Source organism: Grampus griseus (genome assembly GCF_964374135.1).
Source record: "Grampus griseus genome assembly, chromosome: 1".
In the NCBI taxonomy this organism is placed as follows: Eukaryota; Metazoa; Chordata; class Mammalia; order Artiodactyla; family Delphinidae; genus Grampus; species Grampus griseus.
Genome location: NC_139017.1, coordinates 34,113,532 through 34,138,868, shown reverse-complemented (window position 1 = coordinate 34,138,868; position 25,337 = coordinate 34,113,532). Strand labels below are relative to the sequence as shown.

The 25,337-nt window shown below is 41.1% G+C and overlaps 2 pseudogenes across 2 annotated transcripts; both read left to right on the top strand.

The window, feature by feature from the left end:
- Positions 1 to 1,039: 1,039 nt before the first annotated feature.
- On the top strand, positions 1,040 to 3,289 carry LOC309820734 (protein DDI1 homolog 2-like; annotated as a pseudogene). Its single transcript has 3 exons — positions 1,040 to 1,044; positions 1,241 to 1,676; positions 2,912 to 3,289. The product of its transcript is annotated as a protein DDI1 homolog 2-like (transcript).
- A 78-nt stretch (positions 3,290 to 3,367) lies between these two features.
- Positions 3,368 to 5,215, top strand: LOC309830706 (regulatory solute carrier protein family 1 member 1-like; annotated as a pseudogene). The gene has a single exon. The product of its transcript is annotated as a regulatory solute carrier protein family 1 member 1-like (transcript).
- Positions 5,216 to 25,337: the final 20,122 nt, after the last annotated feature.

Here is a 25,337-nt window from a genome sequence, read left to right as displayed (position 1 = left end):
TCGTTTCTTTTTATGGCTGAGTAATATTCCATTGTATATATGTGCCACATCTTCTTTATCCATTCATCCGATGATGGACACTTAGGTTGTTTCCATCTCCGGGCTATTGTAAATAGAGCTGCAATGAACATTTTGGTACATGACTCTTTTTGAATTATGGTTTTCTCAGGGCATATGCCCAGTAGTGGGATTGCTGGGTCATATGGTAGTTCTATTTGTAGTTTTTTAAGGAACCGCCATACTGTTCTCCATAGTGGCTGTACCAATTCACATCCCCACCAGCAGTGCAAGAGTGTTCCCTTTTCTCCACACCCTCTCCAGCATTTATTGTTTCCAGATTTTTTGATGATGGCCATTCTGACTGGTGTGAGATGATATCTCATTGTAGTTTTGATTTGCATTTCTCTAATGATTAGTGATGTTGAGCATTCTTTCATGTGTTTGTTGGCAGTCTGTATATCTTCTTTGGAGAAATGTCTGTTTAGGTCTTCTGCCCATTTTTGGATTGTGTTGTTTGTTTTATGGTTATTGAGCTGCATGAGCTGCTTATGAATTTTGGAGATTAATCCTTTGTCAGTTGCTTCATTTGCAAATATTTTCTCCCATTCTGAGGGTTGTCTTTGGGTCTTGTTTATGGTTTCCTTTGCTGTGCAAAAGCTTTGAAGTTTCATTAGGTCCCATTTGTTTATTTTTGTTTTTATTTCCATTTCTCTAGGAGGTGGGTCAAAAAGGATCTTGCTGTGATTTATGTCATAGAGTGTTCTGCCTATGTTTTCCTCTAAGAGTTTGATAGTTTCTGGCCTTACATTTAGGTCTTTAATCCATTTTGAGCTTATTTTTGTGTATGGTGTTAGGGAGTGATCTAATCTCATACTTTTACATGTACCTGTCCAGTTCTCCCAGCACCACTTATTGAAGAGGCTGTCCTTTCTCCACTGTACATTCCTGCCTCCTTTATCAAAGATAAGGTGACCATATGTGTGTGGGTTTATTTGTATGGAAACACAAAAGACCCCAAATAGCCAAAGCAATCTTGAGAATGAGGTACTTCTTTTTATAGCCTATTTTACTCATGTGTATAAAAAACCCACCTCTTAATAAAAATCAACATTCATAAGAAAAAAAGAAACAAAAGACAAACAAACAAAAAAAACAACTCTGGGAAGTGCCAGCCACCAGGAACCCAGCAGTCCCACTCATCTCCTGGAAAAATAGCTTCATCAGGGCTTGGACAATCCAGCCTTGTTCTGATACCTTTTGCTGGCCAACTCCTCCATGAGCTGTCCTTGCTGGAGGAATGCAATCCACCCTGGCAGATGCTCTGCTCAGAGGAGATCTTGAGAAATCTTCTAGGATCCTGGTGGAGCAGCAACAGGACCGAGCCTGGAGAGAGCAAGAAAGGATTCATCTCTTTTCTGCGGATCCTTTTGATCTTGGAGCTCAGGCAAAGATAGAAGAAGATATAAGGCAACAGAACATTGAGGAAAACATGACAATAGCTATGGAAGAGGGTCTGGAAAGTTTTTGCTGAGTAGTGGTGCTTTATATTAACTGCAAAGTGAATGGGCATCCTTTGAAAGCCTTTGTTGATTCAGGTGCCCAGATGACCAGTATGAGCCAAGCTTGTGCAGAAAGGTGTAATATTGGATTGGACAAAAAGTGCCTTTGGTTTTTAAGTAAAACTAAAAGACACATTTTTTCATTTTCACCAAGGACTTTATTGAACAATGTATTCACCCTTTTGTTCCACTACCTTTTGCCATTTTTCAGGCAACTTCATAATTCCATCTTCCCAAAACTTTTTATCTTTTTGAGCAAAGAATTGTTCCGGGTGCCTTTTACAGTCTTCCAGGGAATTGAATTTTTTTCCATTAAGAGAATTTTGTAAAGACCTAAATAAATGGAAATCTGAAGGTGCAATGTCTGGTGAATACGGCGGATGAATTGGAACTTCCCAGCCAAGCTGTAACAGTTTTTGTCTGGTCATCAAAGAAACATGTGGTCTTGCGTTATCCTCATGGAAGATTATGCATTTTCTGTTGACTAATTCTGGATGCTTTTCGTCGAGTGCTGCTTTCAGTTGGTCTAATTGAGAGCAGTACTTTTTGGAATTAATCGTTTGGTTTTCCAGAAGGAGCTCATAATAGAGGACTCCCTTCCAGTCCCACCATATGCACAACATCACCTTCTTTGGAAGACGACCGGCCTTTGATGTGGTTGGTGGTGGTTCATTTCACTTGCTCCACGATTTCTTCTGTTCCACGTTATTGTACAGTATCCACTTTTCATCGCCCGTCACAATTTGTTTTAAAAACAGAACATTTTCATTACGTTTCAATAGAGAATTGCATGCGGAAATACAGTCAAGAAGATTTTTTTCACTTAACTTATGTGGAACCCAGACATCAAAGTGATTAACATAACCAAGTTGGTGTAATGATTTTCAATGCTTGATTTGGATATTTTGAGTATGTCGGCTATCTCCTGCGTGGTATAATGTTGACTGTTCTCAGTTAATGTCTTGATTTGATCGCTATCAACTTCAACTGGTCTACCCAACTGTGGAGCATACTCCAGCGAGAAATTTCCAGCACAAAACTTCACAAACCACTTTTGACATATTTATCAGTCACAGCACCTTCTCCATACACGGCACAAATCATTTTTTTTTTGCGTTTCAGTTGCGTTTTTGCCTTTCTTGAAGTAATCAAGCATAATATGCCAAAAATTAATCTTCAATATTGAACTGGGTACACAAAAATTCATCAATTTTGATAAGTCTTTTTAAAAATGTGTGCTGATATGACAGCTGTCACATACAATCTAACAAAATTGTTTAGAATGATGTTAAAGACAACTAAGTACTACTAGAGCCATCTTACAGAAAAAACCGAACGAACCTTTTGGCCAGCCCAAAATAATGAGGCTGGTGGACCATTGGTGGACACCCAGAAGATTACTGGAAGGGTACCTCTAATTCAGGTAAAAATTGAAGGCAATTTTCTGGCGTGTTCCTTCTCTATACTTGAGGAAGAGCCCATGGACATGGTTCTGGCACTGAACATGCTGAAATGACATCAGTGTTCCACTGACCTCAAGAAAAATGTACTCGTGATCAGCACCACAGGCTCACAGACCACCTTTCTTCCAGAGAGGGAGTTACCAGAGTGTGTCCAGTTGGCATATGTGGCCAGGCAAGAAGAAATACGGCCAAAGGAGGTTGCAGAAACAAGAATTAGCAGAAGCCCTTCAGAAATCTGTAGAGGATGCAGAGCGTCAGAAGCCATGATGCATGTCGTGTGTGTGTACTGCAGCTGGAGTGGGCCCCAGAAGAGAGAAAGGAGGTAAAGAAACTGCCTTACTGGGAATGTCATCATTACCAACGTCAGGTGGATTTAACCATCAAGCCCATCCTTCAGGACAGAGTCCTGAGTTTGGTAATCCTACAAGTCTCGCTCACTCTGTCTCTGCTTCAGTCTACCCCATCAAGCCCAGTGACCCAGACAGCATTGAACCTAAAGCTGTGAAGGCTTTGAAGTCTTCAGCTGAATTCCAGATAAGCTCTGAAAAGAAAGAGCATCTTCCTCTACAGGATCTTTCTGATTGTGCTTCCTCAACAGACAATGCTCCAGCAAACCAGAGTCCAGCTACGCCTTTGCAGAATTCACTTGAAGAAGTCATTGTTGCAGAAATCTAGAGAAATCTGCTGAAAGAAGCACCCAGGGCCTCAAATCTCATCTCCACACGAGACAGGAAGCTAGGTTATTTGTCACAGCTTACTAGGATGCAAGAACCACAGAGGCTTATCAGTGAAAATGGTTGGCCTCCAGAATATCAGTACCTGATTCAGGTAAATGGCCTTCAGCAGCATGAAGAATCGAGGAATGAACAGAATGAGGTTAAACAACAAAATGCTCCACATAACCAAGAACATCTTTATAACAGAGGGGACCTTGAACTTCTTGGAGAAAAACAACAAAGAAGAGTTGATTTGGAAGCTACAATGAAAGGAGACAGTTTACAGCAGAATGGGGACCTTCCAGGTACAGAGAAAAATATTCTACCTTCAGGATGCTTTGGCTGCTCAAATTCAGAAACACTTGTGGAAGTAGATACAGTAGAACAGTCCCTAGTTGCTGTGCTTATTTCAGCAGGCAGTCAAAATACCAATGTCAAGAACATCGGTGCATCTGATCTCACCTTAGATAATCCCTTGATGGAAGTAGAAACATCAGAATGTAACCTTTCCCCTGAAATATTGAGTAATTCCATTTCCACTCAGGATTTACAGCTTCTAGAAAGTGATGTTGAAATGTCTGGAACAAATAAAGAATATGGGAATTGCCCTCATCTTTAAGTCTCTGTGCAGTTGTCAGCCCTCTGCAGAGTCAACAGAGGAATCTTGCTCATCTATAACAGCAGCCTTGAAGGAACTTCATGAACTTTTGGTCATTAATAGTAAACCAGCTTGAGAAAACACATCTGAAGAAGTTATCTGTCAATCAGAGATAGTAACTAAGGGCCAAACAGATATTAAGGACCTTTCTGAAAGATGGTCCCCAAATGAGCATCTTACAGCTACCCAGAGTGAACAGTGTTCACAAGTCTCCTTTCATCAGGCCATATCTGTATCAGTGAAGACAGAAGAATTAACAGACACTTCAGCTGATGCTGGAGTAGAAGATGTAGAAAATATTAACTTCAGGGGTCCGTGTGATAGCCTGTTAACTGATAAGGAAGGTGTCCCCAAATCTAGGGAATCAATAAATGAGAGCAGTTCTGTCACTCTAGCCTCAGCTAAAATGTCTAATTAACTACACTGCACCTTAGGTGTAGAAATTTCACCTAGACTTTTAGCAAGTGAGGAGGATGCGCTCAATCAGACTTCTGAGCAAACTGAGTCCTTGTCATCCAATATCACATTGGTTAAAGATTCAAGTCAGGGCACACAGAATCCAGTGACAGACAGGCCTGAGACCAGAGAAAATGTTCTGCAGCTGCAGGGCCACTTCTAGAATTTGAACCACCTACCAGCCATCCATCATCAAGTCCCTCTTTTCTTACACAATTAATTTTTCCTGCTGCAGACATTGACCAGATTCTCCGTGCTGGCTTTACTTTGCAGGAAACTCTTGGGGCGTTGCATCGAGTTGGTGGAAATGCAGACCTTGCACTTATTGTTTTGCTAGCAAAGAACATTGTAGTTCCTACATAACCATGGAAGAGTGGGCTAGACATTACTCCATTCCCTTAAAAAAAAGCTACACACACGCACACACACTCACTGCATATACAGTATATGTAGAAACCTGCAAGCAGAATGTTGAGCCAGATTTTTTTTAAAGATTTTTTTTGGCCAAAGTAATTTTTGATCTCTCGACTGGATTTGTCTGTTTGTCTAGATGGATTGTCTATTTGATGGATTTGTCTATTCTGTTTGTTAAAATTTGGGCCTTTTTAAATGTATTGGCAGTATGTGCATACAAAAGCTTTTTATTATCATTAAGATGATGTAATCTGGAATAAAATTGATGGTATTTTGTATAGCATAAAAAGTAAAAATAAAAATAAAATAAAGTAAATCCTACATTGTCTGCAAAATAATCCAGGGCTTGAGGAACAGACAGACCACCAATAGTAAGCTGAGGCCTATGGGTGGGAAAGGGTGAGAGGTCAAGGACCCGCTATTCTGGTCAACCTCTAGCTATTTCAACTTTGAGCTGTGATAACACATGAACAAGACCTCTCTGTTTAGGGACTTTCATGGGGAATCAGGGGAAGGGGATGTCTTAAGAAGGATCTTGTCCTCTGAATTCATACAGCTCCTGAGAAGACTTGATTTCATAGCTGGAATGGCAACCAAGGTTCTGTCTGCTTACAATTCCAATTGCACATTTATACCATATTTTTATTTCTCCGACCTTCTGGGAAGGACTGAGAAAAAGGAAATGGACTTTGTTAGATCTTCGTTAGATATATGGAAAAAACGTTTGCTTCTCACAGTTGAGCTTGTGTCCTTTACTGTTTGTTTCACATACTCATGCTCTGGATCACTCTACTGGCAGGAAGGACATCCCCTGAGCTTTCAAATCGTACTTACCTATTGACCAAAATCTAACCCAAGTGTTTTTCTGTGAATCCAACTACTCAGGCATTCTTAGTGATCTCTCTATTTCCTAGTCTTATAAAAGGGCACCAATACCAGAAATAGCCAGGAGCTAGGAGAGATGCTGGGTGTATATAGAAAAAATGAGACACAATACATACCTATAAGGAAACTTGCAGCCTAGTGAGGGGGTCAGATGCAGCAATAGCTTATTATAACACAGTGCTGTGATAAGAGATGTGCATAGACAGCTATGGAAGACAAAGGTTGGGCATCTAATACAGAGTACAGTATGGAGTCAGGGATGATTTTCTGGAGGAGGCAATAGGTTTTGTTGAGTTTTGAGATTAACTTGGTATAGACTATCAACGGGGTGGTTCCAGGCAAATCTGTCTAAAGCACAGAGGCATGAGATGGCATGGGAAATCCAGAGAACTACAGGTAGTTCAGTAACCCATAACCAGACCCTCTTAGCTCACTTTTATTTTATTTTTATTTCTATTTTTTATTTTTTATGGTAGGTCCTTTTTGGTTATCTATTTTAAATATAACAGTGTGTACATGTCAATCCCAAGCTCCCAATTTATCCCTCCCCTCAACCCTTCCCCACTGGTAACCATAAGTTCATTCTCTAAGTTTGTGAGTCTGTTTCTGTTTTGTAAATAAGCTCATTTTTTAGATTCTGCATATAAGTGATATCATATGATATTTGTCTTTCTCTTTCTGACTTACTTCACTTAGCCTGATAACCTCCAGGTCCATCCACATTGCTGCAAATGGCATTATTTCATTCTTTTTAATGTCTGAGTAATATTCCATTGTACAATATGTACCATATCTTCTTTATCCATTCATCTGTCGATGGACATTTAGGTTTCAGCTCACTTTTAACCAGTTTCCTTTAAATTTTTTTAAAGGAAACTAGGAGGGCTCTTTGATGGCAACATGCAATTCCTCATCTCAATTGTCCCAAGCAAGTCTATTCCTTGGCCTCTGACTCAGTTCAACAAAATTGTGCAGAAATTTAGAAATCTTCTACTGTTACTTACACAGGTCCCTGGGGGGTATCACTCCCTCTCCTTAGCAGTTTATCACAGGACCTCACAAAATGTCTGCTCCTTGAGTTGTTCTGACAATTCTATCCTCTACACCTTGCTAGATTTCTAGTGATGTGTTAGAAAGCCTTATAGATTGGCTCCCTGAGGGGACTAGCCACCCTTAAGACAGCACCAAGAGTGGCTGGAACATAAAATATAAGAGAGAAGTGGCAAGAAATTTGGTTTGGTGGAATATGAGTGGGAAACCAGATTATGAAAATCTTTGAAAGTAGACGGAGGGGCCAAAGGAAAATTAGACTGTTGACCTATAAACTGAGCCACACAGATGAAAACTTGCTTATTCTAATTGCTCTAAGGTACAAGCTGCTCCCTCCTACTGAATTATACATACATTTCCTGAGGGCAGAAGTCCTGCCTAATATTTCCTCTATGATTCTACATACATGTTCAAGCACATAGGAAGGAGTACAAAATATGTTGGTCAGTGGATTCGAATGGGCTACCAAGTGAGGCTGCATAGATTTTTAGAAAGGGATACCTTGCATTGCATAGAGTCAGATTTTCAAAGACAGGGAGGGGTAGAGTTTGTATGTTTATTTGGAGCCTGAGATCCTCTCCAATTACTCCAGCCTATTCTAAATGGCTGTTTCTCTCAATTTTCCACCCTCTCCGCCACTAGGAGGCAGCATAATTTCCCTTTGCCCTCTGGGACAAAGATTCTCTATCCCATAATACATAGTACAAACATACATACATAATACACACAAAAAATATATGTTTCACCTGAAGCTTTGACCTTGATTGACTGGAAAAATGTTGCTTGGTGTTTTGGCCATTTGGCCCCAACGCTCAAGACAGAGGGTTCTAGAAAAACACTCTGACCTCCAACTATCCCTGAAGGAGCTGCCCCAATGAAAACTACTTTCTATGAAGCATCTGAATGGTACATTAATTCTGCAAGCAACAACTGGCAAACTCAAACATTACAGAATCCTATATTGGGTAAAGAGGGTTTAAATGGGGTTGGCAGTCCTCTCCTGTTGAGTTTTTTTTTTTTTTTTTTTTTTTTTTTTTTTTGCGGTACGCAGGCCTCTCACTGGCGTGGCCTGTCTCGTTGTGGAGCACAGGCTCCGGACGCACAGGCTCAGCAGCCATGGCTCACGGGCCCAGCTGCTCCGCGGCATGTGGGATCTTCCCGGACCAGGGCATGAACCCTTGTCCCCTGTATCGGCAGGTGGTCTCTCAACCACTGCGCCACCAGGGAAGCCCCCTGTTGAGTTTTATGCAACCTTGGACCCCTAGGGAGTTTCCACAGAAAATCAGTTCAGGATGTGCCGGCCTTGTTTGTTGTAGCTTTCTGTTTATTTCTTAGTGGTTGCAATATAGTGGCACTTGTGTTTATGCCAGCAGCCTGAAGCCTTTTAGCAAGCTAGAAATATAATGCCCTATTAAGAAGCCAAAGTATGTTCCAAGCATATTTTTCTCAAGGCCCGTGTTTTCAGGATTACTTCTGCCTTGGTGATAGTGAAACTTAAGGAAAGCTATTTAATTTGATCATCATTGTCAATGTGCCAGTTAAACGGTGTCGGGGTGTCTCAGGCTGTCCTGGAAAAGATTTGTCAATCACTTTAGCAGAACTGCTCAAAGCTTGTGACATCAGAGGGTTTCAGGTTATTTCTGAGTCACAAGACGGGACAGCCAAAGCCAAGAACATAGTCAGCCTCACTCAGACACGCAGCTTGTCAAAGTCAAGTCTTGCGCTGGCCTCCTGCTTAAGCCCCTTTAAGAAAGATTTGCTTTGACAGGTGACTAGTGCAAAGACCAAGATTATAAGCTACTGTATGTGTGTGGGGAGCAGAGACCATGCAAAATTTTAGGAAGAAATTCAGCTTCTCTTCCTTTGAGCTTTGCTGAAATCTCTCCAGAGTTTTCAAAGGCAAAGTCAGCACTGTTCCTTTCATAAGCATGTATTGAGCCTGAACTCTTGCCAGGGCCTAGGACACAAGGGAAAATGAGACCTAGAATGTAGATTTGGCCATCACACCTGTTGCAGATGGGCTTGCACTGGGCTAAGGGACATAGCCAAAGACAAATACTTTCCATGTGACACATTCATAATAATAAATAATAAAAAATAAATGAAATACTACTTTTAAAAAGGAAATAAACATTAAAGCAAAACAGAAACATTGACTTGGATTTTTGGAGCTGCTATTATAATGGAAGAGTCACACATGTATATAATAAAAGAGATGATTATAATGTACAGAATTGCCACCCATATAAGTATTTTCTAAATTGCTATGAGAATGCAGAAGAAGGAGTTATTGACAGGAGTTTAACTCTCTTCCCACAGAAAATTTGCAATACTAATGACAGAGAAAGCCTGGTGGAATCACCTACCAGGAAGACAGTGACCTTGATTCAGACAAATATTCATTCACTCAGCAAATATTTATGGAGCACTTATCATGTGTTGTTAGGTTCTTGGGATACATCAATTAACAAAAGGGAAGAAAGTTCCTGTCCTTATATTCTAGCAAAGAAAACAGGCAATGACCAATAAAAACACTTCCTCTTTTTAATTTTTTTATTTCTAATTTTTTAATTGAAGTACAGTTGATTTACAATGTTGTGTTAATTTCTGCTGTACAGCAAAGTGATTCAGTTATACATATATACATTCTTTTTCATATTCTTTTCCATTATGGTGTATCACAGGATATTGAATATAGTTCCCAGTGCTATACAGTAGGACCTTGTTGTTTATCCATCCTATATATAATAGTTTGCATCTGCTAATCCCAACCTCCCACTCCATCCCTCCCCCAACCACCTCTCCCTTGGCAACCACAAGTCTGTTATCTATGTCCCTGAGTCTGTTTCTGTTTCATAGATAGGTTCATTTGTGTCATATTTTAGATTCCACATATAAGTGATATCATATGGTATTTGTCTTTCTCTTTCTGACTTACTTCACTTAGTATGATAATCTCTAGTTGCATCCATGTTGCTGCAAATGGAATTATTTTGTTCCTTTTTATGGCTGAGTAGTATTCCATTGTATATATGTAGCACATCGTCTTTATCCATTCATCTGTCGATGGATATTTAGGTTGCTTCCATGTCTTGGCTATTGTGAATAGTGCAAAAGCACTCCCTCTTAAGTAACATGAAAGAATCTAATTGGTTTTTTGTTGCCATCAACTACTAAAAGCCATAGGACATCATAGCTCTTGATCCTGAAGTCTCACTAAAATAATAGAATCCAACAGTATGTTAGAATGATGATTGCCCCAGATAGATCCTGAAGACAGTTTTAGGATTAATGTGAGCCAGTTGTGTGCTGGTAAATGCTTAACAATTGGCTCTCAGAAATAAATAACAAAAAATAAAGCCCTCATTTGTAGTATCTGCCACTTTTTGTGGTATAAGTACTCTCACTGTGGCCCTTTCAAATTAACAATGAGATATTACTGAACACAGAGTTGGAGAAAAAACACACACAATGACTCTTAAGAGCCAGTGCAACCTGGCTCCAGCACACCACTGATTGAGGGCTCATAGGACAATGAAACATCCCACATGCAAGGGACCTCAAAGTCCATGGACAAATGTTTCTTGTTCACAGTGTATTACAATCATTTCTGACAGAGGTGTCACAAGTGAATTGCTACAAATACTGTATTTCCTTAAATCACTTCATTGATTCAAAAAAAGCTTTGGGGGAAAAAAAGAAACATTAAACCTACACAGAATTTATTTTATTTACCAGCTAGAGCACATTCAGTACTTAAAGGTTCTTCTTATTTACTTTTGGCCATGGGCAGCTATGCAGAGCATTGTAGTGAGGAGCTGCTATTCTGGGGAGCTTTACTGCTTTTGCAGACTTAATATTGACCTTGAAATTGAGACATATTAAAGAATACCTGGGTTTGGTCTACATTTCTTATTGGCTTAAGCAGATATTTTGTTTTCTTCTTAAATTATGTATTGAGGATTGTTAAGCAGTTAGTTCCTCTTGAAAATCAGCCAGGAGATTTTGCCAGATCCATGTTTGGAGTCTGAGTCCTTTGTGATGGATTAGTCAGTTACATCAAGTTATTCCACCTGGATGTTTGCTGCCTCTAATTTCATTGTGTGTGTCTCAACAACAAAATAAAACCCTGCTGAGGTCTAAAGGACACTTGGTTGTTGCTTTACCAAAAAATGTGAAGGGTGTTCACTCCTCTTTTGACAAACTTTGATTCACTTTTCCTAGGTGTGTCTGCCTGAACTTATGCACTAGGAACTTTTTCATTTTAAGGCTGAAATGTGCGGAAATATTTTGGTGAAATTTTAAGCAAATTTAGAGAACTACATCAAGTAAAATTCAACCAAGCACCACATGTAGTCTAACTTTGGAATTGCGAAAAAGAAAAAAAGTAAAAATATGAAGATATAATACAACTACAAAAACATAACCTTTGACAATTAAAATAATATTAAGTTAGGTGTCAACATTTATAAGAGATGCACTGTTGTTGGCTTTCAAGATGGAAGGAGGCAGCCACAAGCCAAGGAACGTGGGCAGCATTTAGAAGCTAGAAAAGGCAAGGAAACAGATTCTCCCTTAGAGCCTCTGGAAGGAATGCAGGCCTGGTGACACCTTGATCTTAGCCCAGTGAGACCCATATCAGATTTCTAACCTATGGAACTGTAAGATAATAAATTTGTGTTGTTTTAAGCCACTAGGTTTGTGGTAATTTTTTTTACAGCAGCCATAGGAAATGAATGCACATGTGCTTCTCTACATTTTCCAGTCTCTCTACAGAGAGAGCATAAGTGGGGCTGTGAGACTAGCTCTGGCTCTTGGAATGGGGGTGGATGTGATTTGCACCCTAACTAAGCAATGCGCCATAATCTCTCTCTCTGCCCAGTTGGGCAGCCAAATGCAGAAGGTCAGTAGAGTATTCCAAGGAGGCTCTAGTGGACGGCAGAGCCACTGTTTGCAAGGAGCCTTCAATCTGAAGTCACCATTTGGAAGTGTTGCCCAAGGGGGCTGCCTCAACCAAACGCAGGAGGGCTAAAATCCCCTGAGTCTCCAGAGTTCATGTTTCCTGCAGCAGAGCTTCTCCTAGTCTAATGCCAGAATCTCCAAATCAGAGATTCTGGAATTAAAAAAATTTTTTTTACTATTCAAGAACATTGCTGTTTATTTACAAGTGACTGATGCTATGCATTTATTACAATAATGGAATTTTATTTTAAGAATTTGACATGAGTTTTTTTTTTTTTTTAAGATTAAACTATTCTAAATGGGCAGTCAGAACTTTGTTGGGCTTCCTTAGCCTTATTTTGTAATTTAGTATTTTTCAAATTTCACATAGCACCTGGAGAGCATTGTAATAAAATTTCCATACTTAGGGCTTGTGAAGTTCTTAAAACCTGTTCTGCTTTCCAGGCCACGGAGGTACCCACAGCCTCACAGTTCAGACAGCTCACTGGTCTCTTACAGGATTTTCTGGCCCTTTCCTAAATATGCTCTCTACTCCCCTAAATTTCTACTTTTGTTCAGAGAGTCCTTTTTCTTGGAATATGTACCCCACCCCCTCCTTCAAGCTCAGCTCAATCCCTTTTCTTTCAAGAAGCCTTTCTAGATTCTCAAAGGAATATGAATTTTCTTCCTCTATGATTCCCTGTATTCTTTCATCATAGTTATTGCATTTGTATCTGTCCTCTCTCCCTCAGTACACACACATACACATACTAAAATATAGCTTCTAGAAGGCAGGTACCATCCCATACTCACTGTTGTCCTCACCATAACATAGTGCTCTAAATGCAGTAAATGTTCAATGCATTTGTAAACTTTAGCAGAACCATCTGTGGCTGGTGGGAGAGTTTTGCTTTGTTTGTTTGTTTGTTTACCAGGCAGGGTCATGTGGTGCCTTTTAAATGATCACATAGGACTGCTCCATTTATATGGAGCAAGGGTCCCCACAATGTACCTTGTTTATCTACCAAAAAAATAAAAATCTGAATGCTTACTCTAAACCAGGCACTGTGCTGAATGCTGGAGTACTGTGTACCCTGTGTAACTATCATATGTCATCAACTAGGACAGCTGCAAACCACATATAGAGCGTACCTACTATGTGCCAGACTTTGCACAGATGACTCACATCAGCCTGAGCCTCTGGCCAAGCCTTCTCTTTCCAGGACTTCTTCCTCTTCAGGGAAATCTAGCCTCGCGGCATCTGGAGATTGAACTGCTCATTTGTTAATGTTTGTTTGCACATCAGGATTTTTCACTTTCAGGAACAGTTTGTCTCTCTGGCTCAAATTTCTGTGTTCCCATACCATTATTTATGATGTAACTAAGAATCTATTGTACAGAATTAAACTCAGTTCCATTTTGAAATTGTGCAAGAGATCTACCCCGCCCATTTTCTTTCCATTTAAAATGCAAGAGGGGTGTGTAGGAGCAGTTTATTAAGGGGCCCTGGAGCTAATCCCAGTCCATTATTTCTCCATTTCTTTACAACTCACTGAGAGGGGTGAGGTAGAACAGGGAAGGGGAGACTGTTCTTTCTTGACTGATTGGCCAGATCCACAGGGATCCCTACTTTCCTACACCCATCAGGGAAGTAGCGTTCAGAGGGTCACCCAGGGGCAGGGCTGGCTGTGTCGGGCTGTGATGAATGGGAGGTGGTATTTGGCCAACAACAGGGAAAGTGTGATAGAAGACAATAATCATTAGAACATTTAGACATTGAGAATAGGATCCATGTTTGTCTTACGTATCCTGCGTACCAATACAACAACTTGGCTGAGTAACTGCCCTATAATGTTTAAATGATGTCCAATGAATGACTGAATGCATGAATGCCATATTCTTGCTTCCTTCTCCAAACACTCTTTATAAAATTATGGCATCTCATTCATGTCTCCTCTATAAATCAGGAATTTGGTGAGGCATACAGTTTATTGCTTTGGAATCATTTTGCTTAATCACAAAGGCCCCAGGGGTTTGGGCAAGGAAAAAAGCACAGTTAGGGAGAGAGAGTAGGATAGAATCTTTCTAGAGACTTTTCAAATAGGCTAGAGCCCCACTTCCCTGTATGGTTAGTTTCAGGCTTCTAAGCCATCCTTCCAACATGTTGAAAGCTCTATGAAAACCAAGATCAGCAGTATATGACAACAGTTAAATGCTCTGTAGTCTGGGCTTACCTGGTGGCGCAGTGGTTGAGAGTCCACCTGCCGATGCAGGGGACACGAGTTCGTGCCCCGGTCCGGGAAGATCCCACGTGCCACGGAGTGGCTGGGCCCGTGAGCCATGGCCGCTGAGCCTGTGCGTCCGGAGCCTGTGCTCTGCAATGGGAGAGGCCACAACAGTGAGAGGCCCGCGTACCGCAAAAAAAAATAATAAAATAAAAAATAAATAAATGCTCTGCAGTCTATAGCTCTGGGTTCTAATCCTGGTTCTCCACTGACAACAAGGAACTCATTTAGGCACCCTGCCTTCAATTTCTCATCCATAATATGGGGATGATAATGGTACCTATTTTATAAGATTGCTCTGAAGATTAATTTGTGTATTATTCCCATAAAATACTCAGCCCAGCCCAGGGACATAGTACACTCTGAATAAATGAGAGCTATTATGATAATTAGCTCAAAACATAGCACACAGAACATCGCAGACATTTTTTGGTTGCCTGACTGGGATCTAGCTTGGAGAAAGCAGAACAAATTAGAGTCAGCCAGTTCATCAGGTTTCCTTCTAGATCTGTAGTTCAAGCTTTTCTCTTGCCTTGGTCATTTCTCCAAATGTGAGCACTTCCGGGCTCTTTGCAATGAGGGAAATGGGTATATTTGCAGGGATAATTTACAGTTTAGGGAAGCTCTCTGAAGGGATAGTTTTCAGGACTTGGCTCATTCTTGGCTAAGTACCTTAAAGAACTTGGAGGGTATTGAAGAGCTATTATTCATCTCCATTGAGGGCAGGTGAGAGGAAGTGGAAGCCAATGGCAGCTGGCACACTTCCTGCTACACAGGAAGAAATTCCTGGAAGCAATTTAGTCTCCTCAGGAGGGCAGGTAATATCCTTCCAGGAAAAAAATTAATGAACTTTATTGAGGTATAATTTATATACAGCAAATGCATTCATTTATTGGGTGGAGTTCAATGAGTTTTAACAAATGAATACATTCATGTAATTACTACCACAATCAGGGTTTAACACATTTCCATTGACCCAAAACTTTCCCTCATTCCTTTTTTAGGGCCAACCTCCCTGCATCTTGGGTCCCAGGCAATCACTGATATGCTTTCTATCATTATTTTGCCTACTCTGGAATTTTATATGAATGGAGTCACACGGTATGTACTCTTCTGTGTGTGGTGACTTTTGCTCATCCATGTTGTTGTATATACCTGTCGTCTGTTCACTTTTTTTTAACAGTAATATTCTATTATACGGATATAGCACAGATTCTTTCACCTATCTGTTCACATGTAGATGAACATTTGGGTCGTTTCCAGGTGTGATCATGATAAAGTTGCATTTGGGTGCAAGTCTTTGTGTGTGTGTTTTCCAAAATGGCTGCATCATGTTGCATTCTCACCGGCAGGTGTATGAGAGCTCCAGCTGCTTCACATCCTCACCAACACTGGGACTTGCGAGAGGTAGAATAATAATAGCCTCCAAAAGATGGCCGTGTCCTCATTCCCCAAACCTGTGAATATGTCACCTTCCATGGCAAAAGGGACTTTGTAGCTATGACTAAGTTAAGGATCTTGAGCTGGGAAGGTTATCCTGGACTGTCTAGGTGGGCCAATGTAATCATAAGAATCTTTAAAAGATGGAAGACAGGTAGAAGCAAGAACAGGCAGGTACGGAGGGAGAGCTAATATCTTTGGTTGCTTTGTCTTAAACACATGGTTTGTCCTACTCATCAGGGATTGAGCTGAGCCTTTAAACCAGATTTGCCTAATTTATATGTACATTCACTCTGCTGGTCAGCCTTTCCAGTGCAAGACACTATCAGGACCCCTCTCAACAGAGGGATAATTGTGGGGTTTGCTGGGTGACACTGGGAAACTGGGGAGAGGGTGACAAAAGGAGCTGAGAAGGGAGTTTTGGGAAACATAATTCCAGGTTAACCAAGTTGACTTGTACAAATCACCCTGTGTGGCAAGCGCTGCAAACCTCTTTCCATGTATTACCCTCAAAAGCAGCAGGGTGCACCATCCATGGGAGAGCCCAGAGTCTCCGGGCACTAAAATTGCTGGCACAATGCAATCTTGCATTACCTTCAGGCGTAATTCAGAGACTTAGTGTATGACTAATGTTCACTTACTTTCTTTTTCTTCTGTCAGAAGATTAGAGGAGGGCTTATCATTTCAGTTTTGACCATTGGTTTAAAGTATAAAAATGAACAAAAAAGTTAATTCAAAAAAAAAAACCTCTTTACAGACAGGCAAGGTGATAAATTTTTCAAGCATTGGAGCATAGAGGACAGTTAGTGCTGGGCCTGGATTCCATTTAAAACAAAAGGAAGTAAAGTTAAAAAAAAAAAAAATCCTTCAGTAGTTGTATGCCAAGGATTCCGGCAAAGACAAAACATCCTGAAAGCTCAGGATGAGTCATCAAATTTGTTTGCCAAGGCTTATCCGGCTAGTAAGGGCTGTACGTTCGTGCAGGGAGAATTCCTGTTTGCAGCTTACTGGTAGCAGTCACCACACCAGTAGGTTCATATTAGCTGCTCACCATCAAAATCAGTATATGGACAAATGAGACTAACCACAGGGCAAAATTATCTTCAGCTGATTTACAGACATCCAGGAGGACCAGGAACCCCAAAGTTCAGGGGTCTCCTGCCTGCCTCACTGTATCCACACTCCTTGCACAGAATCCATTCTTTCCTGCCTCAGCTCAACATCTATCTCTTATTGGTTTCATTGTCATCAGGCTAAGAAATTTTCTCCAGCAACAATGTTAATTTTGCCTAACATGCAAATTCCCATGGATATTTAGAGGAGTAAAGCAGCTTTCCATGAGCATGTATGTGCACGTGCGTGCGCACACATAGGGCAGAAGAGAGGCGGGTGCCCTGAGATGGGCAGGTCAGCCCCCACCCCGGAGCTCATTACATTCATTACATAATTATTTATCAAGCACCTACCTGTGTACCAGGCACTGTGCTACGTGATGTGGAAACCATGGAAAATAAAATAGGTGACTCATATCTTTTCTGGACAATGCCATTTAAAAACACTCATATTCTCTGTGAAAGTTAATTTGTGTCTATGAGACCTTTATCTGAAAGTGCGAGTTTGGAAAATAGCATGGCATATTTATTCCTCTCTATTTTTCACATTTCACATGGCCTCAGCTCCACCCTATTTCAGTCCTTATCTGGCTTCAGTAGATTATTCTGTCAGTAGATTAGAGAGCAGGGGCCTGTGCGTCATTGTCTATTTCCTTAAAATTATTTGTCATTGACTTTTGGAAAGACAAGACTGAGGGGAGCCATATCCCTGATGCGAAAACTGCAGAAACATCAGTCATGATATCTTATCGCGTGTAACCAGATGATAAGTCTCTCATGTCTTTTTTATAGGCTCAGGTTGTAAGTTTCTTTGGAAGACACCATCCATTTATTTTAAAAATTTGAAAAAAAAAAATCCCCAAACGATAGAGATAGTGATGTGGATTCATGTGGGACAGAAGCTCTCAAATCATCTCAGACCAGCAGTTTCTCTGAATCAGAGTGATCACCACATTGTTCCATTTTCACTCAGACACTGCCAAACTCCAGGGACTTTGCGGCCATAGTTGCCACAGTTGGGTCTTTCCCAAGGTTCCAGCAGAGAGTCCAGATGGATATTCAATTAAACATGTCTGCCAGCCTCAACCGTACTCTCAGTGGAGCCAGGTCATCCAACCTTGCTCCACAAGCGGAGTGTCTCTCCTTTCTCTGGAGACGACGCTTTCAAACCTTCTCCATCCTCCTCACAGGGTTGAACCCTCAGCTTTCCCTTCACTTCCTACTTAACAGAAGACATGGAGAAGTAGTCAGATGAAACTTCCTTCAGCTTCCTGCCTGTCTTGTGCCTACCCTTTCCCTTTCCTTCCTATTCTGATGGAAGAGGTGCCCACGCCTTCTGAGACTGAAGCTGTGCCCCCGTCCCGCGCCCTCTGGTCTGCTCAGGGACTACACCTTGGTCAGCATCCTCTCTGCTGGCTTCTTTCCACTAGTTTTTACACATACTCTGATTTCTCCCATTTAAAAAAAACAAAACAACAACAACAAAAAACTCTGCGTATCCAACATAATCCTCCAGCAGCTGCCTTCTCTCTATCCTCCTGTTCATGCATTTACATCCTCAGCTCCGTCTAGCCCAGTCTAACCTGTTGTAGTTTGGCTTCTGTTCCCATTACCCCACTGAAACTGTTTTGGGGATGGTCTGTGTTAATCACGCAGGGATGCAACTAATCTCCCCTTCCGCTGACACCCGGCTGTCCTTCAATCCTACTCTCTGGGGATAGTTGTTGGTTTTTCTGTTTTTTTTTTTAATACCCTTGGATGAATCTAGAATAGGTCCATGGCTTTTCTGACCGCTCTTAAATGGTAAGAGACCCTCTGGTCACTCTGAGTTTCACAAACAACTTCATTTCCAATATTAAAATGTCTGGTCCAACTTTTATTTAAGGATACATCTTCTCTCCTTCCTGAGCTCAGGGCAGCTCCAGGTTTGAGAAAGTAGACTGGGGTTGGCTGCCTTTCTCTTTACTCTGTTGACAGTTCCATTCTCCCTATTCCCCACTCCCAGACTTGAAATCTACAGGCTCTGATCCCTTAAAGATTGGAGTGAGGAAAGAGAAGAGATAGGGCTCAGGAAAGATCTCACTTGGTTGGCAATGATGGATTGCAATTTTTCTCTGGATGCAGCAGGGATGTATTTCAATCTGACTTTCTATCAGGGCACTTTGTGGATTCTTTGGAGGAATCTCTCTCCTGTTATTCCATTGAATGGACAAATGCATCCTTTGGCTGGTCACTTAGTATCCCCACTTCCTCTCCCCTCCAAGAGGCTGTCCCAGGTGGGGTTTAAGAAACACAGCAGGCTCTCTCCTATGGCCCACATGTGGTGCCAGGAAGCACTCTTTAATCCTCGGCCCTGACAAATCCTAGGAGTGTAAACTGTCAAACACAGCCACTTCTCCTGGCTCTGCCCACAGACCAGGATTCTCCCAACCACAGCTTTCCACATTTAGATGCCTCAGGCATGTGACAGAGGCCTCTGTGCCCTAAAAGTTGCAGAAGACACATACCAAGCTTTCCAATTGGTTCCATGGAAGTTCTTCTCACTTGATTTGCATAAGACGAGGGCAAAGTACTTCCTTTTCTCTCTTCACCTCCCTAAGATTTGCAGGACACAGATGACTCTTCAAAAAGTACCCCCTCTCTCAGCCTCTTTAAACATCCTGTATAAAGCGATCAGCTAATGGTCTAGAAAAATTTCCAGACACCTCCTTTGCAGGTCCAGGATAGGTATTTAGTACCTTACTGTGAAAAATGGGAGTCTCCTTTTAACATTCTCTTGCAACCATATCTCAGCTTTTATCTTATTCCACCTGTAACCAGCCATTATCTCCTGAAATTCAGAGAGGATAACATGAGCAAAGTAAGAAGACACTGAAAATCCAGAGCACATGAGTAGACTTCTATGATTGTCTGCGGCCAAATTCTGGGGCAGGGGAGAACGCATCCTAGAGTAAACCTTCCTTTGAAATGCTACCTGGTTGCTTTTTACTTAGACTCATTTCTTGGGTCCTCTGAGGCCAACTCCTCCTCCGTGACCTGCCCCAACCAGGAAACAGTGACAGTGGCTGGAGAAGAGGCTCAGATGTGGGCTCTGTCAGTCTGAGAAGGGCTAGGTTAGCCAGGCAAAGAATTCCAATTTTGTCCTGTAGGACCCAGGGAATCTGGGGAGGTATTTTAAGCAGAGGAGCATTATAATATGACCTGTGTGTGAAAAGGATGACCCTGAATGTGATGTCCTTACCTTTTCTTTATTAGGCACAAGTACTTTTTTTTCTTTATTAACCTTTGCTGTGGGGACTGCAACACTCCCAATGAACATTTTTCTGTCCCCACTTGTCTTAGTTTGCTTGGGCTGCCATAATAAAATATCACAGACTGGGTGACTTAACAACAGAAACTTATTTTCTCATGGTTTTGGAGACTGGAAGTTCAAGATCAGGGTACCAGTATGGTTGGTTCCTGGTGAAGGCTGTTTTCCTGGCTTGTAGACAGCTACCTTCTCACTGTGTCCTCATATGACCTTTGCTCGTTGTGTGCATGCAGAGAGAGAGTACGCTGGTCTCTCTACCTCTTCTTCTAAGGACACTAATTCTACCAGGTCAAGGCCTTACTTTCATGGCCTCATTTAACCTTAATTACTTCTGTAAAGGTCCTATCTCCAAATATAGTCACATTGGGGGTTAGAGCTTCAACTTATGAATTTGGAGGAGAAACAGCTATTCAGTCCGTAACAATACCCAATAGATTTTTTTTAAATAGTTGGGAATATCAAGCTCTTAAAATATTCCAGAAGCTTAAATGCAGTGGGGCCCCATGACATCAATCAAGGTGCAGTAATTAATCAGCAGATAAATGCAAGACCTATTTTAGTCCAGCTGTTGACCAACTTTGATTGTCTCCTTTAACCTGTCCAGAGTATCAGTTTATCCCAGTTAAATTTGTGCTACTTGGATTTCCCCAGGAATTCCTATTTACTCTCCTAAATCTGACTCTGGGGGCTTATTAGGCACAGAGTTCAAATTCTGGCTTCCCAAGTGATCCTTATGAATCCAGCTTCCTTGCCATCCTTGCTCCTCAAGCATCCAGAGTTGTATCAGATGCCTCTGTGCCTGGTGTATGTCTATGAACTCTATGGGGAAGCTGGCTGCCCCATTCTGATGGGAAGCAACAGTTACTCATGAGTTTCTGTGCCCTGGTTGGGGCCTGTCACCTCAGGGGAGAGGCTGCCCTCGTAGGATCCAAGAAAGTGAGTCTGAGTCAAAGTGAAAAAACAACCAACTAGCGTTTCCAACAGAATGTCGCTCTGAGGTGGCTACATGTGGAAATTAAGTAGGTAAGGGTGAAAAATATATTTCATAAATATTTTTACTTCAGTTTTGTTAATATATCCTATTGGCTTTTCTTTCTTCCTTCCTCTCTTCTTCCTTCCTTCCCTCCTTCCTTCCCCCTCCTTTCCTCCCTCCCTTTCTCCTTTCTCTCTTCTTTCCCTTTCTTTCTTTATTCTTTCTTTTTTTCTTTTAAAAAAACAATAGTTTTGGTGGATTTTTAAAAATGAGGTATGATCTCTGCAATTTAAATAGCAAAACACTGTCTATGAATTACTACATACACCTGACCCATAATAGATTCTAAAAGTTAGTACCCCTGTCATTATTTGTACGATTTATAGAAAACAATAAATAACCACAGAGACCATCTCAATTCCAAAGCATAATTAAAAACTAGTTGTATCCTACAAACAATCTGTATTATTCTTCATTATTCCTTTTCTCCAGAACCAGACTTAAGTATATTTCCTGATATTTTTCTCTATGTTCTCCCAACCATTGTATGGGTTCAGCCATGCTTTAAAAATACATGTAGGGCTTCCCTGGTGGCGCAGTGGTTGAGAGTCCGCCTGCCGATGCAGGAGACATGGGTTCGTGCCCCGGTTCGGGAAGATCCCACATGCCGCGGAGCGGCTGGGCCCGTGAGCCATGGCTGCTGAGCCTGCGCGTCCGGAGCCTGTGCTCCGCAACGGGAGAGGCCACAGCAGTGAGAGGCCCGCGTACCGAAAAAAAAAAAGAATCGTCCCCTTCTAGGAGCCTGGATAGTAAAGACTAGTAATTAAATATTTTTCAAACCCTAACTTAGTTCATTCTGTGGAGCTGTCTTTTTTTTTTTCGGTACGTGGGCCTCTCACTGTTGTGGCCTCTCCCATTGTGGAGCACAGGCTCCGGACACGCAGGCTCAGCAGCCATGGCTCACGGGCCCAGCCGCTCCGCGGCATGTGGGATCTTCCCGAACCGGGGCACGAACCCATGTCTCCTGCATCGGCAGGCGGACTCTCAACCACTGCGCCACCAGGGAAGCCCCAGATTCTTAATAGAATTGACTGAACCTACACAACTTCATCTGGATGGGGATACACAAATAAAATCAAAAGCAGTACTCTATGACAAAAGGAAACTTTTTTTTTTTACTTTTTTTTAAAATAGATCTTTATTGTAGTATATTTGCTTCACAATACTGTGTTAGTTTCTGTTGCACAACAAAGTGAATCAGCCTTATGCATACACATGTCCCCATATCCTCTCCCTCTTGAGCCTCCCTCCCATCCTCCCTATCCTATCCCTCTAGGTCATCGCAAAGCACCGAGCCGATCTCCCTGTGCTATGCTGCTGCTTCCCACCAGCCAACTATTTTACATTCAGTAGTGTATATATGTCGATGCTACTCTCACTTCGCTCCAGCTTTGCCCTCCCACCCCATGTCATCAAGTCCATTCTCTATGTCTACCTCTTTATTCCTGCCCTGCAACTAGGTTCATCAGTACCTTTTTTTTTTTTTTAGATTCCATATATATACGTTAGCATACGGTATTTGTTTTTCTCTTTCTGACTTACTTCACTTTGTATGACACTCTAGGTCCATCTACCTCACTACAAATAACTTAATTTCCTTTCTTTTTATGGCTGAGTAGTATTCCATTGTATGTGTGCCACATCTTCTTTATCCATTCATCTGTCGATAGACACTTAGGTTGCTTCCATGTCCTGGCTATTGTAAATAGTGTTGCAATGAACATTGTGGTACATGGCTCTTTTTGAATTATGGTTTTCTCAGGGTATATGCACAGTAGTGGGATTGCTGGGTCATATGGTAATTCTATTTTTAGTTTTTTAAGGAACCTCCATACTGTTTTCCATAGTGGTTGTATCAATTTACATTCCCACCAACAGTGCAGGAGGGTTCCCTTTTCACCACACCCTTTCCAGCATTTATTGTTTCTAGCTTTTTTGATAATGGCCATTCTGACCAGCATGAGGTGATACCTCATTGTAGTTTTGATTGCATTTCTCTAATAATTAGTGATGTTGAGCATCTTTTCATGTGCCTCTTGGCCATCTGTATGTCTTCCTTGGTGAAATGTCTATTTAGGTCTTCAACCATTTTTTAACTGGATTGTTTGTTTTTTTGATATTGAGCTCCATAAGCTCTTTGTATATTTTGGAGATTAATCCTTTGCCTGTTGTTTCATTTGCAAGTATTTTCTTCCATTCTGAGGGTGCTCTTCTTGGCTTCTCTATGGTTTCCTTTGCTGTGCAAAAGCTTTTAAGTTTAATTAAGTCCCATATGTTTATTTTTGTTTTTATTTCTGTTACTCTAGGAGGTGGGTCAAAAATGATCTTGCTGTGGTTTATGTCAAAGATCTTTCTGTGGTATATGTTTACTCTAAAAGTTTTGTAGTGGGCTTTCCTGGTGGCGCAGTGGTTGGGAGTCCACCTGCTGATGCAGGGGACACGGGTTTGTGCCCCGGTCCTGGAAGATCCCACATGCCACGGAGCGGCTGCGCCCGTGAGCCATGGCCGCTGAGCCTGCGCGTCCGGTGTGCTCGCAACAGGAGAGGCCACGACAGTGAGAGGCCTGCGTACCGCAAAAAAAAAAAAAAAAAAAAAAGTTTTGTAGTGTCTGGTCTTACATTTAAGTCTTTAATTCATTTGGAGTTTATTTTTGTGTATGGTGTTAGGTAGTGTTCTAATTTCATTCTTTTACATGCAACTGTCCAGTTTTCCCAGCACCACTTATTGAAGGGGCTGTCTTTTCTCCATTGTATGTACTTGCCTCCTTTGTTGTAAATTAGGTGCCCATACATGCGTGAGTTTGTGTCTGGGCATTCTATCCTTTTCCATTGATCTATATTTCTGTTTTTGTGTCAGTACCATACTGTCTTAATTACTGTAGCTTTGTGGTATAGTTTGAAGTCAGGGAGCCTGAGTCCTCCAACTCCGTTTTTCTTTCTCAAGATTGCTTTGGCTATTTGGGGTCTTTTGTGTTTCCATACGAACTGTAAAATTTTTTGTTCTAATTCTGTGAAGAATGCCATTAGTAGTTTGATAGGGATTGCACTGAATCTGTAGATTCTTTTGGGTAGTATAGTCATTTTCACAATGTTGATTCTTCCAATCCAAGAACATGGTATATTTGTCCATCTTTTTATGTCATCTTTGATTTCTTTTATCAGTGTCTTATAGTTTTCTGAGTACAAGTCTTTCACCTCTTTAGGCAGGTTTATTCCTAGGTATTTTATTCTTTTTGTTGCAGTGGTAAATGGGAGTGTTTCCTTAATTTCTGTTTCTGATTTTTCATTGTTGGTGTATATGAATGCCAGAGATTTCTGTGCATTAGTTTTGTATCCTGCAACCTTACCAAATTCATTGATTAGTTCTAGTAGTTTTCTGGTGGCATCTTTAGGATTTTCTATGTATAGTATCATGTCATCTACAAACAGTGACAATTTTATTTCTTCTTTTCCAATTTGGATTCCTTTTATTTCTTTTTCTTCTCTGATTGCCGTGGCTAGGACTTCCAAAACTATGTTGAAAAATAGTGGCGAGAGTGGACATCCTTGTCTTGTTCCTGATCTTAGTGGAAATGCTTTCAGTTTTTCACCATTGAGTATGATACTTGCTGTGGGTTTGTCATATATGACCTTTATTATATTGAGGTAGGTTCCCTCTATGCCCATTTTCTGGAGAGTTTTTATCATAAATGGGTGTTGAATTTTGTCAAAAGTTTTTTCTACATCTATTGAGACAATCATATAGTTTTTATTCCTTAATTTTTTAATGTGGTGTATCACATTGATTGATTTGTGTATATTGAAGAATCCTTGCATCCCTGGGATAAATCCCACTTGATTATGGGGTATGATCTTTTTAGTGTACTGTTGGATTCTTTTTGCTGGTATTTTGTTCAGGATTTTTGCATCTATGTTCATCAGTGATATTGGTCTATAATCTTCTTCTGTCATATCTTTTTCTGGTTTTGGTATCAGGGTGATGGTGGCTTCGTAGAAAGAATTTGGGAGTTTTTCTC